We start from the raw sequence: 21,494 nt of genomic DNA, 5'->3' as shown, positions 1-21,494 counted from the left end.
CCAACAACTAAGAAATAGTGAGAAGAGTTGGGACCACAGAAGGCTTTTAGGACCAATTAGTAGGTTCTGTGTCCAGGAGAAAATGAATATACTTACCAGTAATGCTAATGTTCACCCACAGTTTTTTCCTTCTTTTTTGAGTCTCCTTTTTCCTCTAGCAGATTAGTGGTGACAATTCTGTCTTCAATTTCACTGATTCTGTGTTCTATTTCATCAACTCTGCTCATGTGTCCCTTCATCATGTTGACAGCCTCTGAACCATTGGACCTTATATTTTGAATAGTGGATTCTTGTTTTTCCAGTGCCATTAATGTCTCATTTGTTTTCTCTGCAATGTTCTTCATTGTTTGGTTTAGTTTTTGTTTGTTTGTTTGTTTTCTTTTTTGAGCTCCTCCTGGTTTTTGCTTGCCGTATCCTGTCATTCATCAAGTTTGTCTTTCATCTATTGAATGTATTAAATCACTCCTCTTTTCAATTCTGTGTCAGAAACTTCCATCAGACTTTTTGGCTTCAGGAAATCCACTGATACTGTGTAACCCTTTGGGCATGACATCTTCCCTTGCTCTTGTATACTGTGTGGGATAGCTTGCTTTGTGCAAGACAATGTTATGTTCTTGATCTGAAGACAATGCTCTAGGGATCAGTTGGGCAGCTACCCCACTTGTCTGTTTCTCTGAACTTCTCTGACTTCAGAGAAATGTCAATTCAGTGTCCGTGAGGGTAAGACAGGCCAAGGTGCTCCTGATTAAAGGCAAGTTGATTGCCCAGATGTGCAGGCACCAGTGTGGAGCCAAATGGGGTGAGGCAGTCACTGGCTTGTGGTGATCACAAGGGACCTTGCTCAAATCTCAGCTGTCTGAGTGTGCTCACAATTGGGGTCCCTACTCAAATTTCCGCTGTTGTTTCCCACCCAGTGGTTTTCATTCAGTGGTCCCTTCCTGGTGGCACTTACACAGGCAGGTGCCCTCACACAGCAGACCCTGCCCAAGCAGGGTCCCGGATCCAAAAGGACCCAAAAAGTCAAAGTCAAATTCCCACCGACACACTAGCCTCTGGCTGGTCTGCAGAGTCCAAAAAAGTTCAGACAGATTACCTGTGGCTGGCTCGTTTCTGGGCAGTCAGTGTGGCCCAAGAGAGCTTGGCCAAATTCCCAACCAGTGGGCACACCCTTGGGTTCTCTCCCAGGTAATTGGCAGTGCCCCAGAAAACCCAATCAGGATCCTACTGACTTTTCTCCTGCCAGATTAGTTACACAGCAGCTTGGCTGGTGGCTCCGTGTGATGGCTGGATCCACAGTGGTGCTGTGGCAGGGCCTGAGGTACGTGGTTGTGGAGCTGCAAGGGGGGACAGGGGGAGGGGAGGAAGCAAGGGGCTGGGGGGGCATGGGAGCACAGGGCTGGGACACTACCACCAGGAGGCAGGGGGCAGGGCTTGGGTGCTGTTGGGTGTTTATGCAGAGGCACCCTGCATGGTGGGGTCACGAGATGGCAAGCCACAGGGGGGTCCTCTGAGGTTACACAGTGGTCAGCAGCGGTCGCTCCTCCCAGGTTCCACAGTAGCCAGCAGGTGGTTGCTCCTCCAGGGTCTCGTGGAAAGTCTGGTCAGTCGGTTGCACCTCCAGAGTCACACAGTGGCAGGTGGTTGCTCCTACTTGTTCCTGGTGGGTGGGTTCCACAATGGCTTGGCTGGTGTCTTTTGGCTGGGGCTCAGCTGTCCTGTGTGTGGTTCAAATTCCAGCTCTCTGGCTGCACTGGGTTCTGCCTGCACTGGGTTCCCCTGTTTGTTTCCTTAGCAGTTCATGATACCCTCAATACTCTTCTCCAGCACCACAGCTCAAAGGCATCAATTCTCCTTCTATTCTCCCTAGTCATTATCCAACTCTCTGATGCATAGCAAGTGATTGCAAAGACCATGGCCTGTATCAGGTGCACCTTAGTCTCCAGAGTGACACCATTGCTCTACAGTACCCTGGAGAGGTCCCTAACAGCAGATTTTCCCATCGCAATACATTTTTTTTTTTTTATTTCCTGGCTACTGGTACCAAGAGTGCTGACCGTGGATCCAAGCAGACTACAGTTGTTAACAATCTCAATCTCTTCAGTATCCATCCTGATGCTGTCAATTGGCCCAATGGTGAGAATCTTTGTCTTCTTGACATTGAGCCTTAATCCATATCAAAGGCTGCAATCCTTGACCCTCTTCAGCAAGCACTTCAGGTACTTCTCAGTTTCAGCAGGCAGGGTTGTGTCATCTGCATAACGCAGATTGTTGATGGATCTTCCACCAATCCTGATGCCACACTTCTCATAGAGCCCAGCCTCTCAGATAATCTGTTCTGCATATAGGTTGAAAAGGTATGGAGATAGGACACATCCCTGGTGTACACCCTTCCTAATTTTGAACCATGCAGTGTTTCCTTGATCTGTTTTGATGACTGCTTCTTGGTCCAAGTATAGGTTTTGCATTAGTACAATCAAGTGTTCTGGGATTCCCATTCTTCTCAGAATTAGCCATAGTTTGTTATGATCCACACAATCAAATGTCTTTGCATAATCAATGGGACACAGATAGATATTCCTCTGGTCTTCCCTGCTTTCAGCTAACATCCATCTAACATTAGCTACAATATCCCTAGTACCACGATTAATAATAATGGGTGACTGGAATGCAAAAATTGGGAACAGAGAAGAAGAATCAGTAGTTGTAAAACATGGACTCTGTAGCAGAAAAGAAGCTGGAGATAGAATGATTGAAGTTTGCACAATCAATGACTTATTTGTTGCAAATGTATTTTCTAAGAAACATAAATGCAGATTACACACATGGATTTCACCTGATGGTATGCATAGGAATCAGATTGATTACATCTGTGGAAACAACCATAGGGGAAGCTCAATATCAGCTGTGAAAACTAGGCCAGGTGCTGATTGTGGACCAGAACACCAACTACTCATATGCAAGTTCAAGCTGAAGCTAAGGGAAATTAAATCGAATCCATGGGAACCAAAATATGACCTTGAGTCTATCCCACCTGAATTTCAGGAACAGGTTTGAGGCCTTGAACTCCAATGAGCAAAGACCAGATGAGTTGTGGGAGGAAATCAAGAGTATCATCCAGGAAGAGTGCAAAAGGTCATTATAATGACAGAGTAGGAAGAAAAGACCAAAATGGATGTCAGAAGAGACTCTGAATATTGCACTAGAGCACAGAGAAGCCAAAGCAGAAGGAAGAATTCAAGATACTAAAGAGCTGAGCAGAAGATTTCAAAAGGCAGCAGAGGAAGACATAGTAAAATATTACAATGAAATGTGCAAGGAGCTGGAGTCAGAAAATCAAAAGGGCCAAATTCACTCAGCATTTCTTAAGCTCAAGGAACTGAAGAACAAATTCAAACCTCAAGCTGCTATAATTAAAGATGCTTTAGGCAGAATATTAAATGATCCAGGAAGTATTAAAAGAAGATGGAAAGAGTAAACAGAGTCTCTGCATCAAAAGGAATTGGCAGACACAGAAGAATTTCATGAAACAACATATGAGCAAGAGCCTATGGTGATGAAGGAAGAATTTCAAGCTGCTTTGAAGGAATTAGCAAAATAATAAAGCCCCAGTAATAGATGGTATACCAATTGATATATTTCAACTAACAGATGGTGCCCTGGATGTGCTCACCAAGTTGTGCCAAGAAATTTGGAGAACAATCCCTTGGCCAACTGACTGGGAGAGATCTATATTTGTTCCCATTCCAAAAAAAGGTGACCCAACAGAGTGTTGAAATTATAGAACAATATAATTTATATCACATGCAAGCAAGATTCTGCTGAACATTATCCAAAAACAACCAGCATATCACATCAGCAGAGAACTGCCAGAAGTGCAGGCTGGGTCCACACATTAACAAAGCAAATAGCAAGAACCATATGATCCTAGAAAATGATGCAAAAAGGCTTTTGACAAAATCCAACACACATTCCTGATTAAGACACTCAGCAAATTTGAATAGAATTTTCTCAACATAATGAAAAGTATATATGCAAAAACAAGAGCCAGTATTATTCCTAATGGAGAAAGATTAAGAGTGTTTTCTTTCCCCATCTTGTCTGCCTTTCGTAGTGATCAACTTGAGACACCCCATATCTGAATAGTTCCTATTTAACCATGTACAACAACTGAGGATAGAACAGAAGCCACTAACCCCTCTCCTCTGAACTCTTAGCTTTTAGCATTAAATATCTTGGAGTAGGGGATATGAATTATTATCAAAATTAGGTAAAGATTTTTAGGAAGTCTTGATAGAAACACTAAGGTTAACTGAGTTGTATGCCAGAAAAAGTTTTAGCTGTTATTCTGAAACATTCCATAAGAAACAGCCTCCAGTTATGAGCTCTGCACACAGTTGGAGTTTTGGCCAATAGCTTGAGCCTATAAACCAGGTAATCTGAGGCTTGGTCACTGTGGACACTGTAGTTTCTAGCTGACTCCATAACAAGAGTTCTTCAATTTTATCAGAGAGTTGTTGTTGTTGCTGTTGTTAAGTGTCATTGTAAATGAGTCATAGTGACCCTATGAAAGACTTGAACACTTGTATAACATTCATAATTTCTCCATGTTAATAGATTTTCTGGAGGCAAGCTATTTCAGAAGTGGATGCCAATCCTGCTTCCAAGTTTGTTTCAGTTGGGGAGATCCACAAAATACTGTCCACCATGGACATTATCCAACATTATCACATTTGACACATCAGTGTCACAGTGTTTAGCATCACAACAACCATGAGTTACCTCTGTACAGCAAATGGACAGACCAGTGCTATACCATTTAGAAGAATGTTTGACCAAAAATAATCAAAACCAGGCCTGAGGGCTGCAGATTAAAATCACCCACCTTTGGCTTGGTAGCATTACTTTCTATCCACTCAGCCAGCAGAGCTCTCTCTCTGTTTTTGTTGTTGTTGTTGTTAAGTGCCATTAAGTCGTAGATGACTCATAGCGACCCTATGAACAAAAGACCTGAACACTTGCATAACTTTCATCATTTCTCAACAACTTACAACCTGAATTCCAGCCCCATTCTGCTGACCAAATGTGTTTTTAAATAGAAGGCCAAATAAAATTAACTCACACCTAATGATGACGTATAAACATTTCACCTTAATCCTCATCAGAACGCTATGAAACAAACCTCTGTAGATTTTGATTACTGCAGATGAGTCCCAACCTGAATTCCAGCCTCATGTTGTTGTTGTTGTTGTTGTTGATGGCCTTCGAGTCAAGCACAACTCATAGTGACCCTATGAATAAAAGACCTGAAGCTCCTCTACAACTATCGGCATTTATCAAAGTTCATAGAGTTTCTGGAGGCAAGTTGATTAAAAAGTGGATACCACTGCTGGTTCCAAGCCTATCATAGTATGTTATTGAGTCGCCTACGATGCATAGTGAACCTATGTACAGCAGCTCTGAACCCTTCCCTATCCTGAGCCAATATCACAAATTCTGACACTCCACCCCCATTGCCCCAGTCACTGTATGAATCCATATTATCCAGGGTCTCCCCCACTGCACTGTCCGTCCACCCTTCAGAGCATGATGTCCTTCCCCAAGGACCAATCCCTCCTGGCCACGTGCCCAAACTAAGTGAGGCAGAGCTTCAAAATCCTAGCCTCCAAGAAGAGACTTGGTTTCATTCTCTCCAAGAAAGACCTATTTGTCTTCTTGGCAGCCTATGGTTTGTTAAAGACTTCTCCAGTAAAACAACTCAAAAGGCTTCTATTCTTTTGTCATCCTTAGTAATTGTCTGATTTCCTGAAGCATAAGAAATAATTGACAAAGCCATGACCTGGATTAGGTGCACCTTTATATCTAGACTGACTTCGTTGCTCTTCAGCACTCTGGAAAGGTCCATGATAGCAAATTTTCCCAGTGCAATTCATCTTTTGATTTCCTGACTGCTGGTATTAAGAGTGTTGATTGTGGATCCAAGTAAGCTGTAATTGTTGACAACCTCAATTTCTTCTCCATCTATATGGTGCTGTCATTTGGCCCAGTGGTGAGAATCTTTGTCTTCTTGTTGTTGAGCTTCATTCCATATTAAAGACTACAGTCCTTGACCCATAATCCTGATTAAATGCATTTTTAAACAGGAGGCCTAATAAAATCAATTCACACCCAATGGAAAGTAAACATTTCAATCTAATCCTCACCAGAATGAGAAAACAAACCTCTGTAGAATCCAGCTGCTATAGAGAACTTCCAACTTTGATTTGAGCTCCATACTGAAGGTGGGACTGCCATGCAGGAGGGGGTTCCATGTCAGTGTTCATAGTGGATTAATGTAAAATGAGTCTTTGGCCACTTAAGTCTTTTTCCCCGTTATAGTATTTTTCTAGTCCATTTCAGAAAGATTTTTGTTTTACGTTGACATATAATTCATTTTGAAGGCTGTAGGTTTTTTATCCTAATCAGCAAGGGCTTTAAGTCTTCATCTCTTTGAGCAATCAAGTTTGTGTCATCTATTATCAGATTAACAAACTGACTGTTTGGCTGACTCTAAGAAGAATGGGAGTCCCAGAACACTTGATCATTCTAATGCAAAACCTGTCTGTACTTGGACCAAAAAGTAGTTATCAGAACAGAGCAGGGAAACACTGCGTGGTTCAAAATTGGGAAAGCTGTACACCATGGATGTGACCTATCTCCATACCTTTCAACATATATACAGAACAGATTATTTGAGAGGCTGGGCTCTATCAGGAGAAGTGTGGCATCAGGATTGGTGGAAGATCCATCAACAATCTGTGTTATGCAGATGACACAACCCTGCTTGCTGAAACTGAAGAGGACCTGAAATGCTTGCTGCAGAGGGTCAAGGAGTGCAGCCTTCAGTATGAATTGAGGCTCAATGTCAAGAAGACAAAGATTCTCACCACTGGACCAATTGGTAGCATCAGGATGGATGGCAAAGAGATTGAGATAGTTCACAGCTTCAGTTTGCTCGGCTCCACAGTCAACACTCTTGGCACCAGTAGCCAGGAAATAAAAAAACATATTGCGATGGGAAAGTCTGCTGGTAGGGACCTCTGTAGGGTACTGTAGAGCAATGGTGTCACTCTGGAGACTAAGGTGCACCTCATTCAGGCCATGGTTATTGCAATCACTTGCTATGCATCGGAGAGTTGGACAATAACTAGGAAGGACAGAAGAAGAATTGATGCTTTTGAGCTGTGGTGTTGGAGAAGAGTATTGAATGTACCATGGATTGCCAAATAAACAAACAGATTCATCCTGGAGAGGGTTAAACCAGGCTGCTCCTTGGATGCAAGGATTCTGAGGCTCCGTCTAACATACTTTGGACATGATGTGAGGAGGGACAGGTCCTTGGAGAGGGCCATCATGCTTGGGAGGGTGGAGAGACAGCGCAAGAAGGGAAGACCCTCTATGAGGTGGATTGATTCAGTTGACTGGGGTAATCGGGATGGGTGTGTCAGAGGCAGTATGATTGGCACAGGATAGAGCAGGGTTTATGGCTGTGGTACATAGGGTCGCTATGAGTTGCAAGCGACTCGACGGCACATAACAACAACATTATCAGATAGATGTTAATAAATTTTCCTCCAGTGCTGATACTACATTTTTCTTCACGTAGCTCAATTTCTTAGATTATTTTCTCAATATATAGATTAAACATGTACAGTGGAATGATACAACCCTGACACATACATTTCTTTATTTCTTCTTCTCTTCCCCCGCCCCCCTTTTTTTTCTCTTGTTGTATACTATTGAATTCGGTCTGACCGGCACAGGGGGGAGTTGTCTCTTCTTCTCTAGTGGAGTATATAGTGGAGTCAAACCTCACCTTAGGGAATGCATCACAGCTTTTTGCCACTAGGCCACAAGAGCTCCCTTTTCTCTCTCTTTTTTAAATTTTTTTTTACACATACCTTTCTTGATTTTAAACAAACCAGAATCCCTTTGTTCTGTTTGAATGACTGCTCTTCATCTATGCACGTTTCATATGAACAACATGAGTTGTTCTGGAATTCCCATTCTTCACAATGTTATCTGTAAATCAGTACGCTCTGCATAGATGCATGTCTTTACATAGTTACTTCTTTATTTTCTTTATGTTGTTCTACAGTGTTGCATTTGACCCTGGGAGTTCACATAGATATAAAATCACAGTCTGCCTCTAAGAACTGGTGTTTTGTATCCCTATTAATAAACATAACCAAACTACAATGTCTAGTTGTCGTTGTTAAATGCCACTAACTTGACCATAACTCATTACGTACCTTGCCCTATCCTTAGCCAATTTCACTGTTTTTGACACCCAATTACCCCAATGACTGTGTCTAGTAGGTGACAGATTATCATAAACTAGTAAAAAAGAAAAAATAAAGCCAGAAGTTGGAACAAAATGTTATCAAAATACAGATCATGGAAATCTTACAGAAGAAGAAAGGCTTTTGGAACTTCCTGATATTTAATTTTTTTAAAAAGTATTAATTAAAGCAGATCTGAGATAGGGGGTCAGGAGGAAAATAGGATAAGAGTGGATAGATAATGATCATTTAATTGAGACAGAAGGAAGATCTAAAAGGAATATATGATTAGTCATTATACTTAAGACAACAGCCCAGAATAAGAGGTTTAAAATTGTAGACAGGTGAATATTTTAAAAAAAATGAACTGGGGGAGGGGGAAAGGAGGGAGAGGAGGGAGAGGTGATAAAATGTACAACAATGAATGAATGAAAATCTAACTTCTCTCTAAAGGTTTTTTAAAATCACAATTAAACTAAAATTTTATTTTTAAAAATGTTAATAAGGTCTTTTCTACAGATCTAGGAAACATACAAGAATTTTTTGAAACTATGCAAGATCAAGTAGATAAAATAAATAGAACACAATAAAGTGAAATTCAGAAAATTGAGACTATCTTGTGGAAATAGATAATGTATGGGAAGAACAAGAGAAAAATGTAAGATAAGCAATACAGAATCAGTGGGTTGGAGGGACATATTTATTAGTTCTTTTGGCAGTCCCTGATATGTTCAGAACCCTTTTCCAATACCACAGCTCAAAGGCAGCAATTCTTATGTTATCTTTATTCACTGTACAGCTCTCAGATGCCTAGCAAGTGATTGGAATGACCTGAATCAGATGCACTTTAGTCTTCAAACTGACATCACTACTCTTCAATAGAGTTCCCTGACTACAGACTTTCCCAGTCAATATGTCTCCTAATCTCCTGACAACTAGTATCAAAGGTGTCGATTGTACATCCAAGCAAGAAGTGGACTATCTCAATCTTTTCTCCATCTAGCATAATGTTTCCTATCCATCCAGTACTGAAAAGTTTAGTTTTCTTGATGTTGAGATGCAATTCATATTGAAAGCTGTATTCTTTGATTTTCTGAAACAAGTGTTTCAGATCCTCCTCACTTTTAGCAAGACAAGTTGAATGTTTCAACTACCAGATGCAGAGCTGGATGTGCTCACCAATATATGCCAGGAAAATTGGAGGACAGCTGGCTGGACAACTGACTGGAAGAAATCTCTATTTTTTCATATTCCCAAGAAAGGTGACCCAACATAATGTAAAATTATCAAATAATACCATTAATAGCATATGTAAGCAAAATACTGCTGAAGGTCATTCAAAACCAGCTAGAACAGTACATAGACAGGGAACTGTCAGACGTTCAAGCAGAATTTGAAAGCAGTCTGAGTGACAATGGAAATGAAGTGGATGCCTGAGCCCTGTCAGGAAATCCATCTCTAGTATAATCAGGGATTGCTTTAGCTTTGCTTTGAATTAAAGTAGCACCCAGAAGTAGACTTAAATTAAGCGCATAAAATTGTGTACAAGAAACTTTAGCTAAGCTACTTTCCTCCATCTCCTGTAGTACATCAGTAAGTAACACCTCTGAAACCCTTATTCTTTGTAACTCACAAGTCTATTCTCTCTAGGTTTGCTTCCCTTCCTATAGGTAACTTGAACACTGAGTTTTGTTCCAGACCCTTAGCCTTGTTCCAGAGATAAGACTGCCAAGGAAGCAAAGGTAGATGGATCCTCAAAGTTCAGCCAGCCACTTCCACTGGACTCAACCTCTCAATTAAAAAAATGCTCCCTCCCCCTTAATTTTCTTTGTTTGTTTTAAAAGTTAAACAACATTTCATGTAACATAAAATTAGTAAAATCTAGTAAATTTAGTATAGTACTTCAGCATAGTTACTTGTAACTATTTGTCTTTAAGAAGTGACAAAATAAAAACAGAGCTTGAGCCTTTAACCACAATAGAAAAATTCAACAACTGACAACAGTAATAGTTTCTTAACTGTCACCCAGATAAGTCACAGTAACTATTTAATGTCCGTCCCTGTGTATTAGAATGTCATTAAAGTATTACTTTGGAAGCAGGAGTGGCATCCACGTCCTAAACAACATGCATCTGGAAACTCTATGAACTTTGATAAATGTCAATAGTTATAGAAAGGCTTCAGGCCTTTTGTTCCTAGGGTCGTTATGAGTAGTGCTCAACTCAAAGACAATCAACACAACAACAACATGGCACCAGGGATATCATTGCTGATGTCAAATGGATGAAAGTAAAGAATATCAGAAGAATGTCTATTTATGCTTTATTTGCTGTGGAAAAACATTTGACTATGTGAATCATAAGAAATTGTGGTTAACCTTGATAAAAATGAGAATCTTAGGACACAAAACTGTGCTCATGCAAAACCAAGAGTTTAAAATTAAGAAAGGCATATGTCAGGGCTGTATCCTTTCTCCATACCTATTCAGTCTGCATGCTGAGCAAACTACGCAAGAAGCTGGAATCTATGAAGAATGTGGCATCTGAATAGGAGGAAAATATTAGAAATATAAAAACAGATAGTTATTACATTTATGTTGATTTTTTGCACTTCCAAAAAAAGAGAGAGAGAGTAAACCTCCCTAGTATTTTTATCTCTGTTAAACTATGTATTTACTGAGGAAGGGAGAGGATTTGTTGTTGTTATGTACCATCGAGTTGGCTGTGTGTGACTCATAGCTACCCTATGTACAAACAGCCCTAAACCCTGCTCTATCCTGTGCTAATCTTAATTGTCTCTGGCACACCCATCCCTGTTACCCCAGTCACTGAATCAATCCATCTCATAGAGGGTTTTCCTCTCTTGTGCTGGCCCTCCACCCTCCCAATCATGATGTCCCTCTCCAAGGACTGGTCCCTTCTTGCAACGTGTCCAAAATAGGTCAGATGAAGCTTCAGAATCCTTGCCTCCAAAGAACAGCCTAGTTTCACTCTCTCTAGAATGAACCTGTTTGTTCTCTTAGCAATCCATGGTCTAGTCAATACTCTTTTTCAGGGGCATCAATTCTCCTTCTATCATCCCTAGTCATTGTTGAGCTCTCTGAGGCATAGCAAGTAATTGAAAAGACTGTGATCTGAATCAGGCACACTTTAGTCTCTAGACTGGCATTGTTGCTCTTCAGTACTTTGGAGAGGTAGACTTTCGCAATGTAATTTGTCTTTTAATTTCCTGGCTACTGGTACCAAGAATATTGATTGTGGAGCCAAACAAACTAAAGCTGTTAATAATCTCAATATCTTCATCATCTATCATGATGATTAAAAGGTAATTATAAATCTGTTTCTGCATTCAACTGGATCATCTTTGAAATGAGCACAAATATGCAATCCTACTTTTTTAAGTTACATAATTCTGCTTCATGTATGTCTGTGTCTTTTTCAAGCATATGTGATAATCCTATTGAATGAGAAAGATGACAGAATTTTCTTTTTCCTCTTGAATTGGTACCCTTTGGAATATTGAATAAAGGAAAATACATATATGTCAACATTTCTAGATCTGTTTTTCAAAATGCACTATGAACATGAAGTCTAATGTGGCATCCACAAATAGAAGATAATTACTTTTAATGTAGTACAAAAAATTTTTAAACCTTTGTTTGAATATAGAGAGCTCTGGTGGCTTAGTGGTAAGGAGTTGTGCTGAGAATTGAAAGGCATGTGGTTTGAATTTACCACCAATCTTCTCTGTGATTTACATTCACTGAAAACCCACTAGAGGGTTAGCTATGTATCAGTTCCAAATTGACAGTTCACAGCAAGAACAGAACACTTTTCAGGGAATTGTGGAAATAAAGAATGAATAAGATATTATAGTTACTCTACACCATAATCAACTTAATGGCAATGTCTTCTCCAAAAATATCTGTTGTGTTGTTATGTGCCATAGAGTCACCTGCAACTCCTACCAACCTTATGCACAATAGCTGAACACTGCACTATACTGAGCCAGTCACACTGTCTCTGACACACCTATCTCCATTATCCCACTTACTATGCCAATGTATCTCATCCAGGGTCATCCTCTCCTGCATTGTCATTCCACACTTCCAAGCACTATATCTTCTCCCAGGACTGATCCCTTTTGGTATCATGTCAAAAGTATGTGATACCGAGCCTCAAAACCCTTGCCTCCAAGGAGTAATTTGGTTTCACCTTCTCCAGGATAGATCTGTTTGTTATCTTGGCAGTCCATGGTATGTTCAATCTGCTTCACCAGCACCACAACTTAATGGCATCAATTCTTCTGTCATCCTTAGTCATTGTCCAGTCTTCTAATGCGTAGCAAGTAATTACAAAGACCATGGCCTGGATCAAGTGCACACCTTAGTCTCTATACTGACATCATTGCTCTTCAGCACTCTGAAGAGGTCTTTGACAGCAGATTTTCCTAATGCAATTCATCTTTTGATTTCCTGACTGATGGTTACAAGAGTTTTGATTGTGGAATCAAGCAAGTTGAAATTGTTGACTACCTCAATCTTCTCCATCTATGATGGTGCAGCCAATGGGCCAATGGTGAGAATCTGTCTTCTTGATGTTGAGCTTCACTTCATATTGAAAACTGCAGTTGTTGACCTTCTGCAGCAAACCCTTCAAGTCTTCCTCAGTTTGGCAAGCAAAGTTGTGCCATCTGCATAATGCAGATTGTTGATGAGTTTTCCTCCAATCCAGATGCCACATTCCTTTTCATAAAGTCCAGACTCTCAAATGCTCTCTTTTGCAGACAGCTTGAAAAGATATGGAGACAGAACACATCCCTGATGCACTCCTTTCTTGATTTTGAACCGTGCAGTGTTTTCTTGCCCTGTTATGATGACTGCTTTCTTGTCCAATTAAAGGTTTCACTGAAGCATAGTCAAGTGCTCTGGGATTCCCATTCTTCTCAAGGTTACCCACAATTTGTTGAGATCTACATAGTCAAAGAAACGCAGATAGACATTCATGTGGTACTCTCTTCTTTCAGCCAAGATCCATCTGACATTAACTATGATGTACCTAGTGCCACAGCCTCTTCTAAACCCAGTTTGTATTTCTGGTAGTTCTCTGTCAAAGTACAACTCCGGTCATTTTTGGATGATCATCATCATTGTTTGTGAAATTAATGATATTGTTTGATAATTTCCACACTCTGTTGAAACACTTTTTTTTTAAATGGAAATAAATATGGCTCTCTTTCAGTCAGTTGGCCGGGTAGTTGTATTACAGATTTTTTGGCACAACCTGGTGTACACATCCAGGGCTGCATCTGTTTCTTGAAATATGTCAATTGGGATTCCATCAATTCCTGGGGCCTTTCCTCCCCGCTCCACCATTCCTTCAGGGCAGCTTGTCTTCCTCCTTAACCACCATTGCTTCTTGGTTATATGTTGTTTCATGAAATTCTTCTGTGAGTCAGTCAATTCTTTTTGGTACAGTGACTCTGTGTACTCCTTCCATTTTTTTTTTTTTTTGATGCTTCCTAGATAATTCTGTGTTCTGCCAATAGCATCATTAAATATTGCTACTCAAGGCTTGAATTTATTCTTTAGTTCCATCTGTCTAAGAAATGCTAAGCGAGTTCATCTCTTGATTATCTGACTCCAGCTCTTTGCACATTTCATTATAATAGTTTGCTTTGTCTTCCTGAGCTGCTCTTTGAAGGCTTCTGTTCAGCTCCTTCTCTTCCTGATTTCTTCACTTTACTTTGGCTTCTCAGTGTTCTAGTGCAATATTCAGGGTCTCTTTTGACCCCCATTTCAGTCTTTTCTTGCTTTTCATCTCTGTAATGACCTTTTGATTCTTGGTGAGATGCACTGACACAGTATCTGCAGCAATGTGTTTAAACACAGAAGAGACTGTGGGGATGGCACAGGACCCAACAGATCTCCTTCTGTTTACAGAGTGTCATGATGAGTCAGTAGACTAGACAGCAACTAACAACAGACTTTCGAGCTATGAGAAAATAAATCAGTTTTGTTAAAGTCAGCCACTTGTGCTATTTATGTTACAGCAGCACCAGAGAGAACTAAGACACTATTTTAAAACCTAAAGAGAACTTAATAATAAAGAGAAATGAAGTCCTGATACATGCTGCAACATGAATGAAACTTGAAAATATCCAGACTGAAATAAATAAGTCACAGCATGACAAAATGGTATAATCTCTGTAACATGAAAAACATTAAGTTATTACAAAGTCTTTGATAAATGTCGATGGTTGTAGAGGGACTTCAGGACTTTTGTTCATAGGATCTCTATGAGTAGTGCTCGACTCGAAGGCAATCAACAACTTGTCTTATATATAATATAAAGAAATATATATACAGTATATAGAAATATTTGTGTTATCTAGAAACTACAATTTATTCATTTACCTTGGGCAGACGTGTAAAGAGATGTGTAAAGAGATGGGGAAAACAGTCATTATTTAGGGGAGACTGAACTTTTTTTACTCTCTTATTGCTGTTAAGTCAGAACCAACTTATAGCCGCTGACCTTCTAGCAGGTTTTTCAGAGCCTGAAAATTATACAGAAGGAGCTGCTAGTGGTTTGAGCCACCAGAGAGAAACCATCTTCAGGTTAGTAGTGCAACTCATCATGGACTACACACATTATCAGAGCTCCCCTAATCCCATAATAAAGCAGAATGGAATAATTCCTCATGGCAAGTACTAATACACTAAATATAACTGGTCTGCAAGACAGTGAGAAACTCCTGTTAGATGCTTTATTCTTTTGAATGAGAAACTGGCTGGGGGAAAATGCCTGCTAACTGCATGGAGAGATTACGTGGTGAATTATTAACATGTGGTTCAATCACCTTGGCTATCTCCTTGTGGACTAATCACAGCAAGCACAACCAACTTCATTTTATCTGGCCTTCCTCAAGAAGTGCACAAGCAACTTTCAGTATGAACACGACAGGAGGGTAATTGAATCTGGAAATTATGGTTCAACTTGTGGTAATAGTTATTTGGCCTCAAGGCAAGCCAGAGTATTTGTAGAAGAAATTGCCAAGATCAAGATCATGCATTAATTTTTAAATGTATGTTGCAAACAATGAAGAATTCTTTCTCTGACAAATAAGTGAATAATAACCAGAACAGTATTTTCCCCACCACCCTTTAAGGAATGATTGAAATTCTAATCAACAGGATTTATTTGACTGGTTTATATCAACTACAGAGCTCGAGTGGCCTAGTACATAAGGAGTTGCATTGTCAATCAAAATTCAAGTAGTTCAAATTCACCAGCTGCTCTGAGGGAGAAAGATGAGCGGTCTTCTCTTGTGCAATTTACATGTTCTAAAAATCCATTGGATGATCAGTTCATCTAATTAGTTCCCACTAGATGACATATAACAATGACAACATATAAATTACATTTTTACCATCATTTTTCTATCAATTTGTTGTGTTGTTCTTAGGTGCCATCAAGTTGAGCATGGCTCGCAATGACCCTATGAACATCACTCAACGCTGTCCCATCCTTTGTCCTCTTCATAGTCTCTGTCATACTCCAGCCCACTGCCACAGTCACTCACTGTATCAACCAATCTAATCGAGGATCTTTTTCTCCTTTGCTGCCTCTCCACCTTCCCAAGTATGATGTCTCCAAGGAATAGCCTCTCCTAGCAACATAACCAAAATATGTGAGATAAAGATTCATCATCTTTGCCTCCAAATAGCACTCTGGCTGGACTTTCTCCAAAACAAATTTCTTTGGTCTTTTGTCAATCCATGGAATAGTCAGTACTCTTCTCCAACACCACAGCTCGAAGGCATCAATTCTTCTTCTGTCATCCTGAGTCATTGTCCAGCTCTTAGATGCAAAATAAGTGCCTGAAAAGACCATGGCTTGGATCAGTCACACTTCAGTCCTCAAATTGACATCATTACAACATTACCGCTCAATAATTTGGAGAGGTCCACAACTACAGACATTCCCAGTGTAATATATTTCCTAGTCTCCTGACTGCTCGTGCCAAGGGTGTTGATTGTGTATCCAAGACAAAGTTGTTGACAGTTGCAATCCTTTCTCTGTTTGTCATCCAATGGGGAAGAGATGCAACTCATTGAAGGCTGCAGTGTTTAACCTTCTGAAGCAAGTGCTTCAAGCCCTCCTCACTTCTGGCAAGTATGATTGTGTCATCTGCATAGCAAAAGGTATTGATGACCCTTCCACCAATTCTGATACCACATTTTTCTTCATAGAGTCCAGCTTCTTGAATATTTTGCTCAGAATATCGATTAAAGTGGTATGAAGAAAGGATACAACCTTGTCGCACACCTTTCCTATTTTAACCCATGCAGTGTTTCCTGGCTCTGTTCACATAACAGTGTCTAGGTATGGGTTTCCCATGAGCACAATCAAGTGCTCTGGGATTCCCATTCTTCTCAATGTTAGCCATAATGTGTTATAAACCACACAGTCAAATGCCTTTGCATTGTCAATAAAATACAAATAGCCATTCTTGTGGTATTCTTTGCTTTCAGCCAGGACCCATCCAACATCAGCAGTGATATCTCTGGTTCCACAGTCTCTTTTTTTTTCCCCGTTAGTTAATTGATTTATTAATTATAATTCAAGAATTAATTGTATCATCTGGCTGGTACACTAGACCGTTTCCCACCCAGGAGGGCCCTGGTGAGCCTAATCTTCCTCCTCCTCATCGCCTGCTCCAGCCCCACCCTGGCCCTTCTTGGCGTTCTTCCTCTTCACGCGGCCTGGGCGGCCCCCACCATATGGAGACCGCAGGGAGAAGTCGATGTGCTTCTGGGAGTCCAGGCGGACAATGAAGGATTTCACCACCTGCTTTCGGACCCTGATATGGCGCTGGCGGATCAGCACGCGGGCGTGGTGGATACTTAGCCAAACCGAGCTTGAACACCTGGGTCTGCAGATGCCTCTCCAAGAAATCCTCGATCTTCAAGCCCAGGATGTAATCCAGCTTCATCTTGCCCTCGTCCAGCACACCAATGCGGACCAGTCGCCGAAGCAGCACATTGCCTTCAAACAGACGCCGTGGGTCCTTCTCATCCAGCGTCAGCAACTCTCGGGCAGCTTTGCGGATCTTGGCCAGAGTAAACTTGACCCTCCAGACTTCACGTTTGTTCTGGAGCCCATACTCGCCAATAAGCTTCAGCTCTTGGTCGAGACGTGACTTCTCGAAGGGTCTCCGCGGGGTCACGTAAGTTTTCCGACAAACCCAGCTCCTGGCCACCGGCATGTTGGCACCGCTTGCCCGTCTGCGCCTGGGAGCAGACCGCGATCACAGGCAAAGAGGAGCGCACGCTTGTCAGCCGCGCTTTTTCCACAGCCTCTTCTAAATTCTACTTGAACGTCTTGCAGTTTTCTGTCTATGTGTTGGTAGAGCTGATTTTGAATTATATTTTGCTTGAATGTGATATTAATGATATTGTTTGGTAATTTCCACATTCTGTTGGATCATCATTTTTTTAAAAAATAAAATTTTTATTTTATACTGGTTTATTTTGATCACCTTTCTTTGGAAAGGGAACAAACGTTGTTTTATTCCAGTCAGTTGGCCAGACAATTGTCCTCCAAATTTCCTGGAAAGACTGAAGAGCATGTCTAGGGCTGCATCAATTTGAAACATTTCAATTGGTATCCCGTCTATTCCTGAGACCTTATGTTTAGCCATTGCCTTCAGTGCAGCTTGAATTTCTTCTTTCATTATCACTGGCCCTTGATCATATGCTACTTCCTGAAATATTTCAGTGCTGGCCAATTCTTTTTGGAACAGCGACTCAAAGCATTCCTTCCGTCTTCTTTAATATTTCCTGGATCATTCAAGACTTTGCCCATAGCATCCCTAACTGTTGCAATTTGACTCTATCATTACACATCAAGATATGTTAATGATAATTAGTGATTGGAATGTAAAAGTTGGAAACAATGAAGAAAAAAGATTGGTTGGAGAGTATAGACTTGGTGACAGAAATGAAGCTGGAAATAGAATGATCAAATTTTGCACATTCAATGATTTATTCATCACAAATAGCTTTTTTAAAAAAGCTCAAACTGTGACTGTACATATGGACCTCACAAGAGGACCTGTGGAAAAATATCACTGGAGAAACTCAGTATCAGTGAAAAACAGATAAGGTGCTGATTGTTGCAATTACTCATGCGCAAGTTCAAACTGAAGCTAAAGAAAATTAAAACAAGTCCAAGAGAACCAAAATATGATCTTGAGTCTATCTCACTGAAATTAAAAAATAAGTTTGAAGTATTAAATATCAATGAATGAAAACCAGATGAGTTGTGGGATGCGATTAAGGTTATAATCCAGGAAGAGAGAAAAAGATCACTACAGAAGAGAAAGAAAAGGGAAAATGGATGTCAGATGAGACTCCAAAAAATTGCCCTGTGGCTTGTGAAGCCAAAACAAGGGAAGAAATGCTGAAATAAAAGAGCTGAACAAAAGATTTAAAAGGCAACTCAGGAAGACAAAGCAAACTACTATAATAGAATGTGCAGAGACCTAGACAGAACTGGAGAAAAAAAAGGTAAGAAACTCACTCAGCATTTCTAAAGCTGAGGAAACTTAGAAACAAAATTCTATCAATTAGTGAACTATATTTATGAAATACTAAAGTATCATCTGCATTGTATGGAATCAGAGGGATCATTTTTCCACTGACATGACAAGAGAAGTGTGGTATATTGAATAATGCCCCACACATGGCCAGGAGAGACCGGTCGTTGGAGAAGGACATCATGCTTGGAAGTATGGAAGGACAGCACAGGAGAGGAAAACCCCAGATGAGATGGATTGATAGATACAGTAACTGGACCAATGGGGTTTGGTGTATTAGAATTAGTGAGACTGGCTCAGGACAGGACCAATTTCAGAGCTGCTGTACATAAGGTCATTATTGGTCGTGGACAACTCAACGGCATAAAACAACAACAACAAAGATGTCCAACAACAACAAAGATGTCCATCATCATTGTCTCTTTTACATCAGCATTTCTTCCCTTTGTTTTGATCTCTCAACATTCTGAGGAAATTTTCAGTCTATTTTGACACCCATCTTGGGTTTTCTTCCTCCTCTGCCTTTATAGGGACCTTTTGCTCTCTTCACAAATGATATCCTTTATGTAATTTCATAACTCATCTGATGTTTGAATATTAGCATTCAATACTTTATATCTATTCTTGAGATGGTTTTTAAATTTAAGTGAGATTGGGTGAAGGTTGTATTTTGATTCTGCTGAATACTGAAGTAAAATAAAAGAGAAGATTTCCAAGGGCAACATGAGAAGACAAAGCAAATTATGATAACAAAATGTGCAAAGAATTGGAGTTAGAAAATAAAACAGGAAGAACTCATTCAGCAATTTCTCAAGTTGAAAAAGCAAATTCAAGCCTCAAGTTGCAATACTGATAGATGTTACGGGGGAAATCTTAGATATACAAGAAGCATAAAAAGAGGATGAAAGTAATACAGAGTCATTGTATCAAAAAGAATTGGCTGACATGGAAACATTTCAGGAAGTAGAATATGATCAAGAAGGAAGGAAGAAGTTCAAGCTATACTGAAAGCACTGGCAAAAAAATAAGACCTCAGGAATTAATGGAATACCAGTCAACATGTTTCAAAAAAGAGATGTAGCTCTGGACATGCTCATGATGCTGTGTCAAGAAAATTTGGAAGAAAAAAAAAAAAAAAAGAAAATTTGGAAGACAGCTTTCTATATTTGTTTCCGTTCCCAAAAAAGGTGATCCAACAGAATGTGAAAATGCCAAACAATATCATTAATATCACATATAAGCAAAATCTTGCTGAAGATTAATAAAAAAACCGCTAGAAGAGTTCATTGGCAGAGAACTGTGAGAAATACAAGAGATACATACATAGAGAGAGGGAGAGAGAGAGATGAAAGAGATTTTATTCATTGTTGTACCTTTTCTCACCCTCTTTCCCTCCCCTAGCTCACCATACAATGCATCCCTTATTCTAGATTGATGTCATATATATATATGATGCATAATTATATAATTATATAATCATAATTATAATTCTTCCCTCATCTGTTCGAATGCAGTATTCTTTATATATTCACTCTTTCCCCATTCCCTCTCCAACTCCCCATAGTTTGTCTTATTTTATAACAGCCATGTTAAGCAGTGTTTGTCCTTTTGTGACTGAGATATTTCACTTACCATAATGTTCTCAAGGCTCCTTCATGTTGTGTAATGTTTTATTATTTCATTGTTTTTCAGTGCTGCATAGTATTCCTTTGTGTGAATGTCCTATAGTTTTTTCTCTCCATTTGTTTGTTGATGGGCACTTGGGTTGCTTCCAACTTTTTGCTATTGCAAATAATACAGTGATAAACATGGATGTGCATATATCTATTTGAGTTGTGGCTCTGAATTTTCTAGAGTATATTCCTAGTAGTGGAATTCTTGGGTCAAATGGGACTTCCCATTCCCAGCTTTTTGAGAAAATGCCTGCCCATCTTCCACAGTGGTTGCACCATTACATCTCCACCACAACATCACCATCATTTATTGTTTGCTGCCCTGTTGAACTTTGCTATTGTTACTGGGGTGAGATGATATCTCATATTGTTTTAACTTGTATCTCTCTGATAGTTAGGGATTTTGAACATTTATTCATGTATTTGTCTTCCATCTGAATGTCTTCTTTGGTGAAGTGCCTATTCATATCCTGTGCCCACTTTGTGATTGGTTTGTTTACCTTTAAGCTGAAAGAACTGAAGAACAAATTCAAGCCATTAGTTGCAATGCTTAAGGATGCTATGGGCAGCATTTTCAATGATTTAGGAAACATGAAAAGAAGATAGAAGGAGTATACAGAGTCATTGAAACAAAAAGAATTGGCTGACACAGAAGAATTCCAAGAAACAACATATGATTAAGAGGCAATGGTGATGAAGGAGGAACTTCAAGCTGCAAAAAATAAAACCTTGGGAATTGATGGGATACTAATTGACATATTTCAACAAACAAATGCTGCCCTGGATGTGCTCACCAGGTTATACCAAGAAATCTGGAGGACAGCTACCTGGCCAACTGACTGGAAGATATCCATACTTATTCCCATCCCCCAAAAAACAACAGACTGTAGAAATAATAATT

General features: G+C 39.9%; 1 pseudogene across 1 annotated transcript; it reads right to left on the bottom strand.

Moving 5' to 3' along the window:
• Positions 1-17,011: 17,011 nt before the first annotated feature.
• On the bottom strand, positions 17,012-17,588 carry LOC102856174 (annotated as a pseudogene). The gene has a single exon (XR_439031.1). The product of XR_439031.1 is annotated as a ribosomal protein S9 pseudogene (transcript).
• Between the last annotated feature and the right edge of the window lie 3,906 nt (positions 17,589-21,494).

This window comes from Elephantulus edwardii, unplaced genomic scaffold (assembly GCF_000299155.1).
Source record: "Elephantulus edwardii isolate Elephantulus edwardi_28Jun2011 unplaced genomic scaffold, EleEdw1.0 scaffold00357, whole genome shotgun sequence".
Lineage (NCBI taxonomy): Eukaryota > Metazoa > Chordata > Mammalia > Macroscelidea > Macroscelididae > Elephantulus > Elephantulus edwardii.
Note: the sequence above shows the minus strand (reverse complement) of the source record. Positions and strands in the feature narration are given on the sequence as shown.